Source organism: Aquarana catesbeiana, linkage group LG01, assembly GCF_042186555.1.
Source record: "Aquarana catesbeiana isolate 2022-GZ linkage group LG01, ASM4218655v1, whole genome shotgun sequence".
NCBI lineage: Eukaryota > Metazoa > Chordata > Amphibia > Anura > Ranidae > Aquarana > Aquarana catesbeiana.
In genome coordinates, this window is record NC_133324.1 from 91,258,126 (window position 1) to 91,279,430 (window position 21,305).

Below are 21,305 nucleotides of genomic sequence, written 5' to 3' on the forward strand. Positions count from 1 at the left end.
GGACGATCCTCCTCCTCCTCCTCCTCCTGCTGCCACAACTCCACCACCAGAGCCACCACGTGGAAGGAGGCGTGGAAAGAAGACCAGAGAGTGATGACCCTGGGTTCAGTCTGGTCTGACAGAAGATGCAGTCTCTCGTATGACCACAGCCTGGGGACACAGATGTCATCTGCTGCTTTCCGGATCTCTGGAACTTCTGGACCACACTGCCCTCCCTTAGATAAGGACTCCTCAGGCCACCAATTTGGCTTTTAAATAATTGATGTCTGCCCTGGGGGTACAAGGCTTCACCCACTTCTGCAGTTTCTCCAGCGTTGCCTCCCTCTTTGTTTATAGTTGTGAGCCCTTAATAAATTTTTTGGGGAAATTCTACTCTCCTGTGTGTGTTTTCATCCAAAAAGGACAGTTTGTTGGTGAGGATTCAGGTACATTTCTAACATAAAATGTGAAATTAACAAGAGACAACAACACCAAACAATCTCCTACAGATTAAATAGAACAACATATCAATGGTGTTGTGGGAACTTGTCACAAAAAACACACTCAAACATTTTCGGGAGTACAAATCAAAATCGCAAAAATAAAAAAAATAAAATAGAAACACAAAAAAAAATCTACATTAAAGCCCAAAAATATATAAAAAATATACAAAAATATGTTGTCAGATGTGAGAAATCAAAATATATTGAGGGAATCCCGATAAATAGTAACGAAAGAAGTTTGTGAGAAGTGTGTGTGAATATGAGCAGCAAAACTACTTAATTCTTGTCACATTATAAAGAAGAAGAGAGTTAACATTGCAGCGTGACGAAAGTGCTGTATCCATTGCGAACGCTAAGTTTACCAGAATGAGCTGTCCCGTCTCGGAATTTCTTCTGAGCATGCGTGGCACTTTGTGCGTCGGAACAGGCCACACACGGTCGGAATTGACGCGATCGGATTTTGTTGTCGGAAAATTTTATCTCCTGCTGTCCAACTTTGTGTGTCGGAAAATCCGATGGAAAATGTCCGATGGAGCCCACACACAGTCGGAATTTCCGACAACACGCTCCGATCGGACATTTTCCATCGGAAAATCCGACCGTGTGTACGGGGCATTATAGTTATATATCTACAATGTAAAATCAAAGGCACTGAGGCATCTGATAGCTTGCATCATGAAATTCGGAGTGAGATTTGGTGATGTCACTATTGTGCTGCTTTTTGATGCTTTTGCTGAACTTTCTGAGATAAGGAAGCAGTGCTCTGCTCAGTGGCGTCGGGAGGGGGGGCTGACAGGGGCTGGAGCCCCGAGTGTGCCCCCAAAAAGCCCCGAGTCTCGATATTCCTAATTGCATTATTAGCACCAAGCCGTTTACACTGGCAACAGGGAACGATCTCCCGCTTATCCAGTGCGGCCAAGTGACATACAAAAAGTCCCGCCTCTGGGACCCGGCTCCTATGATGGATGTCCCACTAGTCCAGTGCCGAGACCACGGGATGTGTGACGTCCATCATAGGCGCTGCCGGGTTCAGTAGGAGGCGGGAATGACTCTGTGGCCTCGCCAAGCACTGAGATCCCTGCTCGCTCCGTGTAAATGGGCAGGCAGTGGAGCGGCTCTCCTATCCTGGCTCTCTTTCCCTGGTGAGTGCAGCCTGCTGTCTCGAAGTGGTCATGAATGAGATGGGCTACACTACACAGTTAAGGCTAAGCTGCAGGAGCGTCAAGAGGTCACCTGTCACAGGGGGTCAGTATATGTGTCAGGGGGGTCAGTGTATGTCAAAAATTGCAGTGATATTACCGCGCTAGCCCTAAGAACGTGGGCAGCCAACACAAACAGTCAGACTAATTGTGTGTGAAAATGTGAGTAAAAAGTGTGGCGCTAATAATACGTGGGTTTCAAAAATACAGTTTAAAATGTAATCTGTAAGTGTACTGTGCCAGAAATATTAGTGTAATGCTCTGAATATCAGAATAGAAAAACAATAAATGTAATAAATGTGTGCCGAATGGCAACAATGTGACTGTACCTGAATTCAGGGACACACAATGTGAAAAAAATGAATGTGTGGACAATCGTAAAACTCATAAAATACCAAAAATCTAAAGATGAATAAAAACTTATAAAAAATATAAAAAAGAAAAAGAAAGGAGATCCACTATCAATGAGGTAATATCCTAAAAAATCACTGGATGTCAAATATAGGATGGTAAATAACGCCGATGGTATTGGGAACACAGAATGTCTGAGATATCCAAAAAAATGATGTCATGTATCATACAAGAACAGCATTAGCATATAGAGTCCATAATATTATATAGAGCAAAAGTTCATACAGAAGATTATGTAGTAATAATATCTTCTAGGATCTCTGTATTGCTTCTCAAACTGGTCTAGGACTGAGCCAGCATTCTGGTTAAAGTCTTCATATTACATGGCATAAAAGAAAAGACACTCTTACCAACAGTGATGGACTCACACGCCGTTAGCGGTGAGTCAATCGAGCTTTTTACCGACAAGCGGTGGGTGTGGATCCGGTCTCAATTGATGGAATATTCCAGCCAAAGATGTAAAGGGCTTTAATCGTCGTCCACAGATCCTCTCAGCAAATAAAGATAACCAAAATATAGAAGAAAAAAGAAAGCCTCCACATGGTGTAAATCCAATAAATGAATGAGGGGTTTATTAAAAATATGTCTTCTAACATCCGGTAAAAACAGGAACAACAACAAATTCAAATTCAATTGATCAGATAAAAAGCGCAGTGAAAGAGTGGCTAGACTAGCATAATAAGCCCTGGTCTTTTTCCCACCTAGCAACGCCCCTGACTCTGCCCCACCAATATGGCCAAATCCACAGTGCAGAACAAGGCATGGTAAGTTAATAATGGGGAAAAGATCAGATGCAGGGAGATCATAGGCAGTACTGCTGACTAGTGCTTTGTTCTTTGACTCTTTTGGGGCCTTGCTGGGTTTGGGGCTTAATCAGCTGCTTCTGTCACCTTGCTCCTTAAAGTGAAACTTTACTCATAATAATGTTCTCTAGCAAGGAACATACATTCCACATTAATAATTATACTACCAAAATCAGTGTATGCTGTAAATTGCCTCCAGCATTGTTCCTGTTTCTTCTTGCTGGAGGATGCCATTTTGCTGAAACCAAGCTGTAAATCTTTAGGCTATCAGCAGATTGGCTTCTACAAATTTGGCACAGTGCCTAAAAATGGAGAGCAACTGAGCATGTGCAGAGCAGGATGAGGCAGTGCATTGCTGGATTCTAAACAGTATAGGCACTTAAGGAGGAAGTAAACCTTGGTGGGTTTTATTTTCTCTTAATTTCCCTGCAAAGGTAAAGCATAACGGGCTACTATGCATCGCATAGTAGCCCATTATGTGTCACTTACCTGAAACCGAAGCCCGGGATGTCACTGCTGTCCCCACCAGCAACGAGCGTCCATCTTCAACCCCTCTTCCTTCAGGGGCCGCGAACTCCGGCTCTGTGACTGGCCAGAGTCGCGTGGCGTCACCAGTCAGGGCATGACCCCTATTAGAAAGGGCACGGTGTCCTTTCTAAAGTGCGCATGCACCGTAGACATCGCCGCATGCGCAGTAGTGATCAGTGATCGCATTGTTTGTAAATATGTCCTAAACCGTGGAGGTTTAGGAGATATTTCAAGCACCTACAGGTAAGCCTTAATATAGGCTTACCTGTAGATAAAAGTGGTTGTACAGGGTGTACAACCACTTTAATTTTAATGGTTTACATAGCTATACCTGCAAAAGGGGCCAGCCTGAAATGATTTAACAGGACTGAATTTTCTGACTATGGACCACTTTAACCCCTTCATTCCTAAGGGTACAAGGTTAATACCCCTCCTCAGCAACACATACTCAGCTTTCCTTTACTCCACTGCTGCCCTATTTAACTGCCAGGAATGGGGAAAGGAATCCCTGTGTAAGCTCTGAGTCACTCTAGTTGGAGCTTTCACGAGTCTGAGGTCCACCTACCAGACCCCATGTGACAGCACTAGGCCTATCTCAATCACCAGTGAAGGCAGAATAGGTCACATGCTCCTTCATCCCCATACACATTGAATATTTTTTTTCCGCTTCTACCAAATAAACAGAATGGCATGGGAGACTGAGTAGGTACAGATGAGGAAGAAGAGAATACACTAATTTGCTTTAGAATCTCAGTTTACACCTCAGCATACCTAATTCAGCCAAAGCAACACATTCCACTGCTAGAACATATGCAGAACGCCTCCATCCTGCCTGAGGTAATCCTAGTTGGTTGGAGGCAGTGAATGTTCATCTATAGACTTGACTGAACACATTGAATAAAGAAGCACTGCCAGTGCTGTACCTATCACACTGTACAAATGACAAGCCTGGGAACACCCTCAGTACTAAAACACCCTTCTTTCCTCAAACATGTTCCTCCTCTGCTGCGATGACGTGAAGCCTTGGAGTCAGCACATTTTGAACTCCTTGCAGTTTTATTTATTTATTTTTTCTCTTTTTTTTTTTGTATCGAACTAGCAAAAGGAGCATACATCATCTGTCCTGTAAATGCATGCAACAAAGTACAATGAACGTGAGTTATTGCTTGATTGTTTGTACTGTGCAAATACTCAATCCTTGAGATTCTTCACATAGGGAAATACATGGGCCGTGAGTTAGGTGAGTTAGGGAGCCAGTTATAATTTAGCCATATATTGTACATAGTAAAGCATAGATAAACCTAAAAGCAGAAATGCCATATATTGTAGTTTGCCAGTCAGGTGTGTTGGCTCCTTTAGTTTTCTTGTTTTCAGAATATTGTCAGCAAACACAGAAAATACCTGTTGAGCTTGCTAGAAATGCTGTGTCACCTTTTGTGAGCTGAGAAGGCAGCTAAAACAATCTTATCTCTTTTTTTGTAAGCTACTTATCTCATAAACAACCCAGATAACAAGCAGTTGAGCTGTGAGTTTGAAAATGACTTGCCAGGCTTTACAAGTTTGTTGCACAATTTCAGCAAGTCCGCAATGCATGACTCCAGGTCAACTTTCTTTGCAAACATTCTGCAAGTCTACTGCAAGTTCTCATCCCACCACAGGGGTCCCTGTGACCTGAAGAGCTCTTACTGTAGACTCACCCCTGCAACTTTGCTCTTGCTAAAGACTTGTGTAGTGCTGTTAGATTTATGATCTACCATCTGATAGGTAAATTTAGTGAATTGCTCCTTATAGGAAGTTAGATTTGCCTCTGTTCCAGTTTGGCTGACGTTGCGTGTTGTTCCACATTGTGTCGGTGGGTGTCGTTGTCACCATCGGTGGATGTTGGAAGAGCAACGTGTTAAAGCGAATGAGTGCTCCTCTGTCCCGGAGACAACTCGGTGGAGGTGGTCCTCCGAGTTGCATTCTGGGAGAGGGTATTTATGGGACAGACGCCATGTTTAGGGGTTTGTTTTTCAGCCACCTGCTGGCCCTCCTGGCCGACAGGTATGTGTTAGAGTACCACCTCGTGGTCCTCCGTTCCGGAGGCCCGCGTCGCTGCGGCGCATGGGTGGGCCCAGAAGCCTGTCTGGGGCCTACCACAGCAGCCGAGGAATGGTCCTGAGTTGTCTATCCAGAGTGAAGAAGCTGGACAACCAAGGAGATCCCAGGGGAGGACCCTTCATGGAAGGATCATGCAGAGTGCTGGTCTGGAGAGGGGCCTGGTGACTCGGTTGGAGGACGTATCCTGTCTTATTACATGGTACTGCCGGGTTGGCTTAGAGGTCCAAGTATTGTGTCTGACATTCATCGTGAACCAATACATCCTGTGGCAGAGGATTGTACGGGTTTATTTCAAGCAAGTCTGTGGCAGAGACTTTTGTTCATGCTACATACTGGCTGCAAGGCAAGTGAGAGAGGCCTATCCAGGCGAGCAAAGATTGTGTCCCACAAAAAGGGGATTGCATTCAATTACAGTATTCAACTTTAAAGGATGTTCTAAAGAAATTTGAGCTTCCCTGCAGTTTTCCTCCTGCCTCTTTCCTGCTACTTCCTTCGTTACTTGGTTCAATAAAGCATTGAAAACGTACTCAAGTGTTGGTGCTTATATCGTCCAGAGGTAAACTCAACGGAACCCTAGACCCGGTGCCGGTGAAACAGAGGTATCAAGAGTGAAGGTAACAGCCCGCTTAAATCAGCAGCTCCACCGAGAGTAAGTGCTACACTTGTCACACACATTTGCTACAAATATGGAAAAGTGTCAACTAGACCTTGGGCTTCAAGTGCTCTGTAAGTGTACAACTTGCCAGTGAAAATGTGCAGCAAGTTAACAAACTTACAATTTAACACTGCCACAAATGTGTGGCAAGTTATCCTTGCAATCTGGGAACCATTTAATAGAGATGAACAAAGGAAGACATGTTTGAAGTTTAGCCCCAGTGACAACCAGGGTTGGGGCAAGGGATGCGAGGGGTACAGAAGGGGCAGGGACAATGTTTTCCTGTAGGATTTGCAGGATTTGTATATGAATGAACAACCATCAAATATGCATATGAATGAATCACCATGGATATGCAAATAAAAGAGCTGCAGCGACCGACATATTGCATTTTTCCACACTGAACTTCAAGGCTGCTTTGTAGTGTAAATGGAATACACCCTACCCTTGTAGTGACCTGTGTTGATCAGGTGCAGAAAAACACCCCTCTGGCACGAATGAGCCCTTAATTTTTTTGTTGTCTTGAACAGACACTGACGCATGTGTAATAAAACTGGGAGGTGGGGGGGGGGTGTAGGTTGCAGTTTGGCATCTTTGCCCTGGGCCCTGGATGACCTTGTCCTGATCCTGGTGACAACTATGGCCCCCTGCACAGATACCACTGACAGACCTCCACAGACAGTGGAGAAATGAGTGTAGCCACGAAGGGTCAGGAAGTGTGTAATTACTAGGTAGAATAGAGGGAAAAGCCTGAAGAAAGGAAAAAAACGAATGCAGACACAACAACTAAGGATTAGTTAACTGCTATATATTAAATTGTTGGGTTGTTTTAAGTTTATATACAATTTAATTACTTCAGCCCCGGAAAATTTTCCCCCTTAATGGCCATTTTTTGAAATACGGCACTGTGTCGCTTTAACTGACAATTGCGAGGTCGTGCGACGCTGTACCTGGAGACGTCCTGTAAGGACGTTTTTCCACTGCATAGTTTGGTGTCTAGAACATTTATAAAGATATTAAAAAGTAAGGGTCCCAACAGTGAACCTTGGGGTACACCAGTGATAACCTTAGACCATTCAGAATAAGAATTATTACCACTACTCTCCGAATTTGGTCTTTTAGCCAGTTTTCTATCCATTTACAAACTGATATTTCCAAGTCTGTAGACTTTACCTTACACATTAGCCATTTGTGGGGAACTGTGTCAAACGCTTTTGCAAAATCCAAGTATACCACGTCCACGGCCACCCTGTCCAAGGTTTTACTTACCTCTTCATAAAAAGAAATCAGGTTTGTCTGACAACGTCTGTCTTTCATGAATCCATGCTGTCTGTTGCTTAAAATATTTTTTTCCAGCAAGAACTTATCTATGTGGTCTTTATTAAACTCTCCAGTATCTTCCCGACTATAGAAGTTAAAGTAACAGGTCTATAATAACTTCGTAAAGACTTTGTTCCCTTTTTAAATAAAGGCACCACATTGGCCCTACGCCAATACAGTGGTTCTAGTCCCGTCATTATTGAGTCCCTAAAAATTAGAAACAATGGCTTTGAAATGACAAATTCTTTTAGGATCTGTGGGTGGATGCCATCTGGTCCAGGTGCTTAATCCACCTTTATTCTGTCTAAATATTTCTGGAACATATCACTTTTGAGCCATTGTGGATCATTCGGGGCTGTGTCACTACAATCCCCATTATGGAAATGAGCTCCCTCATGCTCCTTTGTATACACAGAACTGAAGAATATATTTAATAAATTTGCCTTTTCTTTGTCCCCAGTCACCCACTCTAGATTATTTTGTAAAGGGGCTACATGCTCAGACCTGACCTTTTTTCTATTAATATATTTGAAGAATTTTTTTGGGTTTGTCCTACTATCTTTTGCAATCTGTCCTCCATTTTGAATTTTTGCTTACTTGATTTCCTTATTACATATTCTGTTATATTCTTTGTAACATTTAAACGACAATAGTGTTCCTTCATTTTTATATTTTTTAAAAGCGCTTTTCTTATTATTTATAGCTTTTTTAACTTTGGCCGTGAGCCACATAGGTTTGATTTTTAGCCTTTTAAACGTATTGTCTATGGGAATATACTTTCCTCATCAGTTTAGGCCAATTTGTATTCTTCTACATATTTTTGGTAAAAAAAATCGCAATAAGCATATATAGATTGGTTTGCGCAAAAGTTATAGCGTCTACAAAATTGGGGATAGATTTATGGCATTTTTATTATAATTTTTTTTTTATTAGTAATGGCGGTGATCAGCAATGTTTAGCGGGACTGTCTGACAGATCAGACACTTTTGACACTTTTTTGGGACCATTGACATTTATACAGCGTTCAGTGCTATACAAATGCACTGATTACTGTATAAATGACACTGGCAGGGAAGGGGTTAACACTAGTGACGATCAAGAGATTAAATGTGTTCCCTGGGAGGTATTTCTAACAGTGGGGGAAGGGGACTGACTGGGAGTACAGAGAGATCGCTGTTCCTAATCTCTAGGAACAGACAATCACTCTGTACTTCCCTGTCAGAACAGGGATCTGTTTGTTTACATTGACAGATCCCCGTTCTGGCTCTCTGTGGAGCGATCGTGGGTGGCCGGCAGGCAGACATCGCGGCTGCCGGCCCACGCGCATCAGCATGCAGTGTGCGCCTGCTATAGCTGTTAAAGTGACGACGTACCGCTACGGCGAATCGCGGGAACAAGCCGACCTGCCGATGGCTGGTCGGCAAGCAGTTAAAAATCAAAGAAACTGGAGCTACTGTCACCTTTATCATCATTCCTTATGTTAGGTATAACCATGTTATAAGTACATACTACCACAGGCCTGTGCCCTTTTAGACATTTCTTGTAGCACTTGGCCACATTAACATCTTCCCTCCCAGACTATAGTACAATGACAGCCGGGCGGGAGCACTGTTGTTCATATGAAGTCCTCCCAGAATGCGCCTCTCATGTGACTGCGGGGCTGATCAGCAGCTCAATCTGTCACTGGCTGATGACCGTTTACTGTACAAGCCTGCTGCCAGTACCATGTGATTGCTGTGACCAATCACAGCAGATCACATGACAATTGTAAACAATTGATGGCTTCCTTTCATGCTATCTATTGTATACTATAAAATTGTGTTGCTAGCTGTGATTGGTCATAGCAATCCCCTGGTACAGACAGGACCAATCACAGCCTATCTGTACCATGTGATTAGCTTTGGCTTTGAATGAACCAGCTTTGAATGAACCAGTTTAAATTAGTAAAAATGGTTGCTTATACCAATGAAACTATATTATATGTGTATAAGTGATCATAATGTGTAAAAAAAAAAAAAAATCCTGATAATTTCATTACTATGGTAACACCGTATTGCTCTGGTCCCAGTGTGTTAGAAAAAAAATTGTTACAAAAAGAAAAAAAGTAATACAAAATTGAAAAAAAAAAAAAAATATATATATATATATATATATATATATATATATCTATATATATATCTATATATCTATTTATCTATATATCTATATATCTATATATAATTTTGTATACTGTCAGCAGTCGGTGTCCCTGATCACCGCCACACCAGTTATATGATAACGTTGTACTGCACTAGTGACAATATATTAAAAAAAAAAGGATTTTTTTTTCATTCTTCATTTTCCAAATAATTGTGACAAAAAACTTCTAGAGCACTTCATGCTTCCCTCTACTGACCAGCTTTATGGAGATGCTGATTTCATTTTTTAAGCAGGACTTGGCACCTGCCCACACTGCCAAAAGTACCAATACCTGGCCTAATGATCATGGTATCGCTGTGCTTGATTGGCCAGCAAACTAGCCTGACCTAAACTCCATAGAGAATTTGTGGGGTATTGTCAAGAGGAAGATGAGACACCAGACCCAACAATGCAGATGAGCTGAAAGCCTCTATCAAAGCAACCTGGGCTTCCATAACACCTCAACAGTGTCACAGGCTGATCATCTCTATGGCATGCTGCATTGATGCAGTAATTCATGCAAAAGGAGCCCTGACCATGTATTGAGTGCATACTATACTATACAGTGCCTTGAAAAAGTATTCATACCCCTTGAAATTTTCCACATTTTGTCATGTTACAACCAAAAACATAAATGTATTTTATGGGGATTTTATATGATAGACCAACACAAAGTGGCAAATAATTGTGAAGTGGAAGGAAAATGATAAATGGTTTTCAACATTGTTTTACAAATAAATATCTCAAAAGTGTGACGTGCATTTGTATTCAGCCGCCTTCACTCTGATACCTCTAACTAAAATCTAGTGGAATCAATTGCCTGCAGAAGTCACCTAATTAGTAAATAGAGTGTGTAATTTAATCTCAATATAAATGCAGATGTTCTGTGAAGCCCTCAAAGGGTTGTTAGAGAACCTTAGTAAACAAACAGCATCATGAAGGCCAAGGAACACACCAGACAGGTCAGGGATAAAGTTGTGGAGAAGTATAAAGCAGGGTTAGATTATAAAAAAAAATATCCCAAGCTTTGAACATCTCACAGAGCACTGTTCAATCCATCATACGAAAATGGAAAGAGTATGGCCCGACTGCAAACCTACCTAGACATGGCCATCCACCTAAACTGACAGGCCGGGCAAGGAGAGCATTAATCAGAGAAGCAGCCAAGAGGTCCATGGTAACTCTGGAGGAGCTGCAGAGATCCACAGTTCAGGTGGGAGAATTTGTCCACAGGACAACTATTAGTCGTGCACTCCACAAATCTGGCCTTTATGGAAGAGTGGCAAGAAGAAAGCCATTTTTGAAGGAAATCCCGTTTGCAGTTTGTGATAAGTCATGTGGGGGACACAGCAAACATGTGGAAGAAGGTGCTCTGGTCAGATGAGACAAAAATTGAATTTTTGGCCTAAAAGCAAAACGCTATGTGTGGTGGAAAACTAACACTGCACATCACCCTGAACACACCATCCCCACCGTGAAGCATGGTGGTGGGCAGCATCATGTTGTGGGGATGCTTTTCTTCAGCAGGTACCAGGGCCGATCCTAGGGTCACAGACGCCTGGGTGCAGAAATATTTCTGGCGCCCCCACGTGGGCGTGGTCATCTTACTAACTCCTCCCCTTTACAAATGTTTCTATGGCAATTATTCAAACACAGAGATGCTCCCCTAAGAAGTCTTTGTTACCCTGGGATCCTCCCATGATCTCTTAACAATAAAGCAAATACAGGAAGAGCTTACACTAATGAGACCTGGAGGGGAGTCTCTCTGATGCACACAGAGAGGGCTTCTGTTAGAGAGTCTGTTAGAAAAAGCCCCCAGACATGGTACAGGAGATGGTCAGAGACTGTAGACATGATACAGGAGATGGTCAGAGACTGTAGACATGATACAGGAGATGATCAGAGACTGCAGACATAGTACAGGAGATGATCAGAGAGTGCAGACATAATAAAGGAGATGGTCAGAGACTGCAGACATAATACAGGAGATGATCAGAGACTGCAGACATAATACAGGAGATGATCAGAGACTGCAGACATAATACAGGAGATGATCAGAGACTGCAGACATAATACAGGAGACGGTCAGAGACTGCAGACATAATACAGGAGACGATCAGAGACTGCAGACATAATACAGGAGATGATCAGAGACTGCAGACATAATACAGGAGATGATCAGAGACTGCAGACATAATACAGGAGATGATCAGAGACTGCAGACATAATACAGGAGATGGTCAGAGACTGCAGACATAATACAGGAGATGATCAGAGACTGCAGACATAATACAGGAGATGATCAGAGACTGTAGACAAAGTACAGGAGATGATCAGAGACTGCAGACATAATACAGGAGACGATCAGAGACCACAGACATAATACAGGAGATGGTCAGAGACTGCAGACATAATACAGGAGACGGTCAGAGACTGCAGACATAGTACAGGAGACGGTCAGAGACTGCAGACATAGTACAGGAGACGATCAGAGACTGCAGACATAGTACAGGAGATGGTCAGAGACTGCAGACATAGTGCAGGAGATGGTCAGAGACTGCAGACATAGTACAGGAGATGATCAGAGACTGCAGACATAGTACAGGAGATGGTCAGAGACTGCAGACATAATACAGGGGATGATCAGAGACTGCAGACATAATACAGAAGATGATCAGAGACTGCAGACATAGTACAGGAGATGATCAGAGACTGCAGACATAGTACAGGAGATGGTCAGAGACTGCAGACATAGTACAGGAGATGGTCAGAGACTGCAGTTCTTATGAACGTTAGTAGATAATGACCGATCGGCCCTCTCACCTGACCCAGCGATACAGCAACGGTTCCTCTGATCAGGAGTCAGCTCACTCTGAATTGCCCGTGGTGACTCCGCTTGGTAGAGCCCATATCTATATTCTGGCAATGACTCCATTCCTTTCTCTGCCAGGCATGGCACCAGGCTGTGTGGCTTTCCCTCATGTGGCGCAGGTCAGCAGGGTTCTCTCTCTGATGGTGTTCCCTCAGCACTGCCCTCTCCCTCTGGAGTCCTGGGTGTACTTCCCTGAAAGCTTTCCCAGGCTTCTGGCTCTCTCTCTCCCATTCAACTGAGCATGCTGTGTGGGCTGCAGTTTCCATGTTACAGTGGGGCTGCCAGTCTTCGGGACTACATGTCCCACAATCCTCTTCTTTGCTCCTTTTTTTTTACTTCCCTGGCTAATATGAAGGTGGGGGAAGAAACATAGTGCGTCGCTCACTAGTACAGACCTCCCATCAGTATAGACCCCCCTCAGGACAAACCACCCCCCTCCATTAGTACAGAACCACCCCTCCTCCATTAGTACAGACCCCCCAGAACAAGCCACCCCCCTCAATTAGTACAGACCCCCCAGAACAAACCACCCCTCCTCTATTAGTACAGACCCCTAGGACAAACCCCCCCTCCATTAGTACAGACCCCCCGGACAAACCACCCCCCCTCTATTGGTACAGACCCCCCAACAAACCACACCCCTCCATTAGTACAGACCCCCCAGGACAAACCACCCCCCCTCCATTAGTACAGCCCCCCCAGGACAAACCACCCCCCTACATTAGTACAGACCCCCCCCAGGACAAACCACCCCCCTACATTAGTACAGACCCCCCCAGGACAAACCACCCCCTTACATTAGTACAGACCCCCCCAGGACAAACCAGCCCCCTACATTAGTATAGACCCCCCCAGGACAACCCCCCCTACATTAGTACAGCCCCCCCAGAACAAACCACCCCTCCTCCATTAGTACAGACCCCCCCAGAACAAACCACCCCCTTCCATTAGTACAGACCCCCCCAGAACAAACCACCCCCTTCCATTATTACAGACCCCCAGAACAAACCACCCCCCCTCTATTAGTACAGACCCCTAGGACAAACCCCCCTCCATTAGTACAGACCCACGGACAAACCACCCCCCTCTATTAGTACAGACCCCCCCAGAACAAACCACCCCCCTCCATTAATACAAACCCCTCCGGCCAAACTACCTCCCCTACATTTGTACAGACCCCCCAGGACAAACCACCCCCCCTTCATTAGCACAGACCCCCCCAGGACAAACCACACCCCCACATTAGTACAGACCCCCCCGAGACGAAACCACTCCCGTACATTAGTATAGACCCCCCAGGACGAAACCACCCCCCCACATTAGTACAGACCCCCAGAACAAACCCCCCCCCCCAACATTAGTATAGACCCCCCCAAGACAAACCACCCCCCTACATTAGTATAGACCCCCCCAGGACAAACCACTCATCCACATTACTATAGACCCCCCCCAGGAGAAACCCCTCCCCCTACATTAGTATAGACCTCGCACAGGACAAACCACCCCCCTACATTAGTATAGACCCCCCAGGACAAACCACCCCCCCCCCACATTACTATAGACCCCCCAGGAGAAACCCCTCCCCCTACATTAGTATAGACCCCCCCAGGACAAACCACCCCCCCTACATTAGTATAGACCCCCCTGGAGAAACCCCTCCCCCTACATTAGTATATACCCCCCCAGGACAAACATCCCCCCCATTATGTTAATTTAAAACACCCGGGCGGCAGCTGGAGAGGAGAGAACAGTGTGCAGCCGCGCCGCCCGGGTGGAACGTGTCAGGCTTGGGCAGCAGGCGGGATCGAGACAAAGAGGTCAAAGGAGGAGTACTGGAACACGTTGGGCTTGGGCACGGCACGGGCACGAGCACGGGCCACCCCCCCCCAGTGACATCACCGCGCGGCAGAGACAGCCGCTCCGATCTCATTTTGCTCTCCTCCTCTGACAGGAGGAGGGAGGGGGGGCGGGCTTCGGCACTCGGCAGGTCGAGGCGGCGACCAGCAGAGAGAGTGAACAAGGAAGAGGAGGAGGAGGAGGGAGGGGAGCACTCTGGCGCTTCAGCGCCCCCACCTCTGTGGCGCCTGGGTGCACTGCACCCCGAGCACCCCGTCCAGGATCGTCCCTGGCAGGTACAGGGAAGCTGGTCAGTGTTGATGGGAAGATGGATGGAGCCAAATACAGGGCAATCTTAGAAAAAAACCTGTTAGTCTGCAAAAGACTTGAGATTGGGGCAGAGGTTCACCTTCCAGCAGGACAACGACCCTAAACATACAGCCAGAGCTACAATGGAAATGTTTAGGTCAAAGCATATTCATGTGTTAGAATGGCCCAGTCAAAGTCCAGACTCAATTGAGAATCTGTGGCAAGATTTGAAAATTGCTGTTTACAGACGCTCTCCATCCAATCTGACCGAGCTTGAGCTATTTTGCAAAAAAGAATGTGCAAAAATGTCACTCTCTAGATGTGCAAAGCTGGTAGAGACATCCCCAAAAAGACTTGCAGCTGTAATTGCAGTGAAAGGTGGTTCTACAAAGTATTGACTCAGGGGGACTGAATACAAATGCACGTCACACTTTTCAAATATTTATTTGTAAAAAATGTTGAAAACCATTTATCATTTTCCTTCCACTTCACAGTTATGTGCCACTTTGTGTTGGCGTGGTCTATCACATAAAATCCCAATAAAATACATTTACGTTTTTGGTTGTAACATAGAATTAACAAATGTGCCACGTGGTTTACAAAAAGAAGTAAAAGTACATTGAAGGGTACCATCATCCCGATTATGAATATAAACAAGGAATGGGGTTGAAAGAGAAAACAAAGCAGAGGCCTCTCCAATAGGGTCCTGCCTCTTTCACAAAAATACAGGGACTATTGCGGTACCATAAGAAAAGAAATTTGTATATAAAAATATAAGTTTATTTCAAAATTAATAATAAAAAAGTCCTACAAAGGACATATATTGTACATAGTCATGATTACACATACACAAACAATGATAATTGTTTACAACATTGTTGATACTAAATTAATATAGCTAGTGCCCATATAGAGACATGGACAGAGGTTCTATAGTGTGATACTTGCAGACGTGACCTCTACGGTTTCGCGGTCACAGCCGCTTCTTCAGGAGGCGTCTGATAGTATGTGGTCTATAAAGACGAAAGACAATACAGTATCAACATGACAAGCAAAATACATATATAATTGTCACATGGTGCATGGATGAAATTGGAGAATATAACTAGGATATTAACATTTAAAAATTGCACTCACCAAACTATAACCCTGCAGGTTCTCTGGAGCGATGTTGTGAGACGCCCTCAAAGAGGCGTTCCCCCGGGGGCGGGCCAGGGAGGCAGATTAGGGTAATACTATTGTAGAAAATTTCAATGGGGTAAGGTTATTAAAGATTAAAATGGTGTGTTCTGTGTAAAGAATCACCCGGATGTGTCAAGGTAAGGAAAAAGATAGAAAAGAGGGGAGAAAACCGAAAAAAGAGAGAAAGAAAGAAGGGGAGGAGAGGGGGGGGGGAAGGGGGGAAGAGATGGGGGGAAGATAGAGTGAGAGGTAAGAAGGAAAGGGAGGGAGAAAAGGGAAGGATAAAAAGAGAAGGAAGGGAGGGGGAGGGGGAGGGAAGGGGGGGGGGGGGGGGGGGAAGGGGGGAAAGGGGGAAAAAGGGGAAGGGGAAGGGGGAGAAGGGAGAGGGAGGGAAGGAGGGAAAAAAAAAAAAAAAAGAGAGAAAGGGGGGAAAGGGGGGGGGAAAAAAGAAAAGGGGGGAGGAAACAGAAGGGAAGAAGTGTGGAATGAAACAAGTACCCCAAAGTACCTATCAGAGGGATTGAAAAGCACACAGAAATAACAACAAGAAAATTAATGGTAGCAAAGGGATTTTTACCTATAAAATTATTTGCTGTAATGAAAACCCAGACTAAAAGGCTGTTGGTACCCAGAGTGACATGACTAGTATAGTCAGTGGTTAAGACGCCACATCATTCCTCTACAAGGAGTCACTGTAAGAAATATAAATCAACAAAAGGGATATTGTAAGTGGTATGAGGAATGAAAAAAGTTGCTAAGTATTTTATGCCGAGCAGGAGGGGAAGGAGTGCCCTATAGAAGTAATGGGCACCTCCATCCCACATGAATAAACACAGCATAAGTACTTACAGGAACTCCGGAAGGCGTCAATGCGATGCTGGGTATCCGTCAGTGACGGTGAACAGCTGGGTCTGGGCATCTTAAATGCCTCCAACCCGGAAGTTCAACGGCGGCGTGACCGCCGCGATTACTTCCGGGTCCGGTCCTCCACTGTTGCGCAGGCGCGGGGGGGAGATCACCCGACGCAGGCGCACAGCTCAAAGCTGATCAGTGCCAGGGTACTGATCAAAGCGAAGCAGCAGCTGGGCTTAAAACATAGCCCCGCCCACCGCCGGAGGAGCGCAGGCCCGCCACGGGGGGAGAATTAACTCCTCACATACCCCAGAGTAGAATGGCCAGTGCAATTTTAATAACAATACAAGTACAATTGATGTTAATGAGGAATGAACTGAGGGAGGGGAGCGATGTGTAGTCTCCAACGGCGGGAGCGCCAAGGGACCCACAGTTAAGGAGGTACACATTGCAACCTGTCCCAAAACAGCATACAAATATATAATGTTACAATCAACGTAAACATCGCTTTGATTAATAAAGCAAGTCATCTACTGAAGTTTTGAAATCAGCCACAGAAAAAACAAACAATAATCAATAAGGAGTAACAGATTATTTAAGTAGAAAAATTTTTTTAAAAATATATAGTGAGACCACTATATATAACGAGAGTCCACTTGTGATATAGTCCTAGGAAAAAGACCTGAAGTCTAGTGAATAAAGTCCAAAGGTTTTTATGATATTTATGTAACTTATTTAGTTTTTGGTGTGGTTAAATCACAGCAGGGACTGGGGGAAGAAGAAGGGGGAAAAAGAGATAGGGATATAACTAATTTATTCAAGAAAATATTTATATGAATGTGCCTCATTAATGCCGGGAGGAACACATGCATTAAGTCGCTCAATCCACATGGATTCACGTTTTAAAATTTCGCGGTCCCAATTGCCCCCACGGGGGTCCTCAGGGACAACGTCTAACACCGTAAACCGAATATAATCCAAGTTGAAGCGATGATGAATACCTATATGGCGGCCTACAGTAGTAAGCTTGCCATTTGTAGAGGCATATAAATGGTCCCCCAGTCTCTGCCGTAGCTCTCTAATTGTTTTCCCCACATAAAAAGCACTGCAAATACAGGTCATAAGGTAAACAACTCCACGTGTGCCACAGTGGGCTGAATGTTTGGGGAAAAACATTTCACCATTGGGAAGTAAAAAATGTTGTCCTTCTTGAATCCAGGGGCAATGTGGACAGTTGCCACATTTATAAGTGCCCCTGGGTTCCGAAGGATTAGGAAAGGGAATCCTGTAATGACTATGTGTTAATCTGTCCCTCAACGAGGTGGCCCTTCTAAAGACCAAATCGGGGGTGGGTTTGATGTATTTTTTGAGAGTGTGATGATCAGTCAAGATGTGCCAATGGCTGGATAATATTCTTCGTAATTGCTGGTGGTGGGTAGAAAATTTAGTAATAATCTTAGTCGTGTAAGGTTGTTTAGGACGTGGGGGGCCATATAGTAGTGTTTGTCGGTCTAGGGCTAGGGCCTTGTTAAATGCTTTTCTTAACACGGTGCGTTTATAGCCTCTAGCCAGCAATCGTGTACGAAGAGCATTGGCCTGTTTGTAGAAATCCCCGTCCCTTGTGCAGTTCCTTCTCAGTCTAAGATACTGAGCAAAAGGAATACTGCGAACCAAGGGACGGGGATGGAGACTGGAGGCGTGTAGCAAGGTGTTACCTGCACTTGGTTTACGATAAAGATCCGTGGTTAAATGGCCAGTAGAGTCCTTAGTGATCAAAACATCCAAAAATGAAATACTTAGTCTATCGTAAGAAAAAGTAAAATGAAGATTAAAGGAGTTGATGTTTAGCTCTGCAATGAAAGTTTGTAACAATTGCTCTGTACCTGTCCAGATGACCAGGAGGTCATCAATGAATCTGAACCATCCTAGAACATAGTCCAGGAATGGTTCCATACGGTCATCACTGAAGATCGCCCGTTCCCAACCCCCAAGGTATAAGTTTGCGTATGAAGGGGCACACGATGTGCCCATTGCAACGCCTTGGATTTGAAGATACACTTGGTCCATAAATAAAAAATAATTTTTGGTCAGAATGAATTCTAAGAGTTTTAAAATGAAGGTGTTGGTGGGCCAAGTGTGATGGTCCTGTTCCATTAAAAAAGAGGCCGCCGTCCGGACGCCCTGCTCGTGGGGGATGCTCGAGTAGAGAGCCTCGACATCAATGGCCACGAGGAGGGCGTCCGGAGGGATCTGAACCCCCTCAATATGTTTCAACAGGTCAGTTGTATCCCTGATATAGGAAGGTAGTCTCATCACGTGGGGTAGAAGGAAAGTGTCCACCAGTTTGCTAGCGTTTTCCGTTAGTGAACCTTTGCCAGAGACAATAGGTCGGCCTGGAGGTGCAGAGAGATTTTTATGAGTTTTCGGCAGAGCATAAAACGTAGGAGTACGTGGGTATTGTGTATTGATGAATTTATAGGTATCGTCATCGATGAGGCCCTCAAGGAAGGCCCCACCGATGAGTCCCCTAAATTCATCAATAGTTTGTTGAATGAAACAGTTTTCAATGGGTAAATACCAATTGGCATTGGATAGAATTTTGAAACACATAGTCTGGTATTGGTGATGAGTCATCAGCACCAGGTTTCCACCTTTGTCGGATTGCTTTATGACTAAATTGGTGTTCTTTTGCAGTCTGATGACTGCTCGAGACTGTTGTGGGGTCAAGTTAGAGGGTGGTGTTTGCCATTGTTCTCTTTTGAGAGAGAGAATGCATTCATGCAAAAAAGCCCAAATGGAAGGGCAGGTCAACAAATCAGGGAAGACTTTAGACTTCATTTTTAGAGAAGTTTTGGGGGTGGGATGTGTCTGTTGGGGGGTACTAATCTTTTGACAGGTGGAGGGGGAGTCAGGGTTCCCATCTAGGGCATCCGACTCCACCTCTCCCTCATCATAGAGTAACATTAGGTCCCTTAATGCTCTGGACTCCGCTATCGTGAAATTTTTGGTCCTTTCCGCTAGTTCCTTTTCCAGATTGGCGCGTTTACGGTCAGGGTCAAACATAAAATTGAAGGTCAGTTTACGGGCAAATAAATAAAGATCCTTAATTGTCTCGTAGATATTGATTGGCTCCGACGGACAGAAACCAAGGCCTAAATAAAGGACCTGTTCCTCCTCCGGGGTCAACCGGTAGGATGTAAGATTGATGATATTTAGGGAATGTGAATCATCGGTGTTAGTGAGGGTAGTTACTCGTGAGACGTGCTTGGGGTTGGGGCCTTTTGCACAAACATGTCCAGGTTCCCTTGTTTGGAGGGCTCTGGGCCTGGTTGTAAAAAACCGGGCTGTGAAAGGAGTGTTTGGATATTCGGTTGTAAGAGTTTTGGGATGATGTTATGTAAAGTGGGGTGGAGGGGACCCGTGGAGGGGGCCTGTCCACTTGGTCTCGGTGTTTGTGGTGCTTTTAATGCTTTGCCATGTTGTTTTCCTTTTTTAGGGTGTTTGGTGGTGGAATTATCACCAGTGAGGGACCTCTTTCGAGGAACACTCGGTGCTCGTGATGAAGTGGGACGAGTAGTGATCTGTGAGGATACAGAGGAAATCGATGAGTCAGATTCCGTATAATCTGTTGCCGTCGGGGTTGGGAACTGCCGATTTTGGCGTTTATGTTTGTGAGGGAACGATTTCCCGGACCACTTGTATGCATAGCCCTCTGAAAATGCCAATTTGTCCTGGGAGAATTTTCTTTGTTTTTTCATGATAATATCTTTGTTAAGACCTTCAATTTTGTCTCGTATTTCCTTCCATTTATTTGTGAAGGAACTTGACTCTTGAATATTGGGGAATTGATTGAGTAGTCTATCAATTTCCGCATCTAAAGATATCATGTCAGAGCGATACTGAGTAGTCAGCTTTGACATGAGTTCAATACTACAATCAGTAAGGGTATTTTCCCAGGATTTTTTAAAATCTGCAGAGGGATCTTTGATTGTAGGGAATAATTGGACGCGGAGTCCAAGGGGACAAACTTTTTCAGTGATATATAATTCAAAATACTTGATGTGCCAATGTAAGTGGGATTTTTTCTTGAGAAGGTTAAATAACCTATCAAGGAACGTTTTAGTTTCGTCCTCTAGCTGTTGATTAACTAGGCATCCTGCCTGTATAGTAGACATAAAGTCCCCCCAGGCAGACCCCAGAACATCCATAGCTAAAAATGTACAAGACAACAGGGAAGAACCCTGACCATAGACAAGAAGGACTCCAACAGGAGAGGTTAATTAAAAGATGGCTGCTCAAAACCCAGAAGTAGTCAAAAGTTAGAAATATACATAGAATCACTTTAGCAAGTGGCAAAGGGGGAAAAAAGGGGGGACCCAAAAGGGGAAACAAGGGGCGAAAAAATGGATCCAAAGATCCGGGTGTGTTGTCCACCCACTATAATAGAATTAACAAATGTGCCACGTGGTTTACAAAAAGAAGTAAAAGTACATTGAAGGGTACCATCATCCCGATTATGAATATAAACAAGGAATGGGGTTGAAAGAGAAAACAAAGCAGAGGCCTCTCCAATAGGGT

At 44.4% G+C, this 21,305-nt stretch overlaps 1 long non-coding RNA gene across 1 annotated transcript in view; it reads left to right on the forward strand.

The window, feature by feature from the left end:
- The first annotated feature begins 4,388 nt into the window (after nucleotides 1–4,388).
- The window catches only part of LOC141148098 (uncharacterized), a 52,297-nt gene continuing 35,380 nt past the window's right edge, over nucleotides 4,389–21,305 (forward strand). Inside the window, exon 1 of the long non-coding RNA XR_012245191.1 lies at nucleotides 4,389–4,577. This is a non-coding gene — a long non-coding RNA (uncharacterized lncRNA). The remainder of the gene's footprint in view (nucleotides 4,578–21,305) is intronic.